Source organism: Pundamilia nyererei, unplaced genomic scaffold (assembly GCF_000239375.1).
Source record: "Pundamilia nyererei isolate P.nyererei 1_Seehausen unplaced genomic scaffold, PunNye1.0 scaffold00047, whole genome shotgun sequence".
Lineage (NCBI taxonomy): Eukaryota > Metazoa > Chordata > Actinopteri > Cichliformes > Cichlidae > Pundamilia > Pundamilia nyererei.
Window position 1 is genome coordinate 1718659 of NW_005187448.1, and position 1546 is coordinate 1720204.

The window sequence follows — 1546 nt, forward strand, 5'->3', positions numbered from 1 at the left end:
CCTAATAATTATGCACACCTGATATAGGGTGTTGATGTCATTAGACCACACCCCTTCTCATTACAGAGATGCACATCACCTAATATGCTTGATTGGTAGTATGCTTTCGAGCCTATACAACTTGGAGTATGACAACATGCATGAAGAGGATGATGTGGACAAAATACTCATTTGCCTAATAATTCTGCACTCCCTGTAATGTACCCTTAACCTCTTCATCAAAGTCAAATAAGATCAAACCTTCATAAAATATCTTTCATCTGCTGCCAGGCAATGATACTGGTACATGGAGATTATAATAACTCATTATAGTTTGCATCCAAATATCATGTCACATTTGACCTTTGACATTTCACATCTGCCTTTCTTTCAAACTGACCTCAGCCTTGGCAGAAGTTTGCACTCCCATAGTGCTTCTTGTTATTATTATTTTTATTTATCTGAGAGAACAAAGTTATCTGCCATTAATTTACTGCTTTGAAAATCTTGTTCTACTGGCCAGGTCGTTCTCTCATTGAATTTGTGTGGCAGCTGGCTAGAGTGGCCCTGCAGAACAAAACTACCATCATCAGCTGTAGTTCAAGATGGCGGAGTTAAAGTTCATCTGTCAGAGACTCATTAGGGGAGCAGCTAACTTTATTACTCATTTATGTGTTTCTAACAAAGCACATGCACAGTACAATCAGCAGCAAAGACAACGAACTGAAGCATGATAGTCACTGCTGTAAGTGAGAGGGATGTCAGGCATCCAGCCCTAGAAAATCTGCACATCTGGATTGATCCAGGTCACTTAAATTCACAATAAAAAGATGACTCTCTTTTTTTCTAGTTGTGTTTTTTTGGATACATTTACACCTAAGTGTACCTCCATGATTGCCTTTCAGGACCATCACACTAAAAGCTGCATTGTTTTGAACTCCAGTTCAGTACAGCTACATGAGTTCCTCCCATTTCTCAACATGACACAATGACCATAACCAGTACATCACATTAAGTAATTATCACACTCTGTAGGGGTTAACACATTAGTGTGTAGCCAGTGAGGTGCCTCTAAATTTGAGTCTCTATTTCATGGTATTAACCTGTGGACCTCTGTAAGCTGTAGGTAATGTGCAGCCTCTAGCATGTAATGTGGTCTGTGTGTGTGTGAAGAACCCCACTGACCTCCAGTAACAGCCCTATTAATGGCTTATCTCCAGCAGAGGCAGCAACAATGTCAAATCTCTACTAGCGCACCATTCTATGAATACTTTACATGCACATTAGCAGGTTTGAAACACACGCATACATGTGGGCACACACACACACACACACGTTTGCTTACTGTTACACACAACACAAAATACACACACACACACAAGGCGCATCACAGTATTAACGAAATGAACGCGCCTGAATAATAAAGAATAATGCAGCTAGGAGTTGGTCAAATTCTACACATGTCCTCAAAGTAATAATTTTCTACAAAATACTACTCGTTGCATTTCTCTGACTCACTTGATTTAACTGATAAAACATTAAGAAAATTGCTTGTGGTAATTACTGT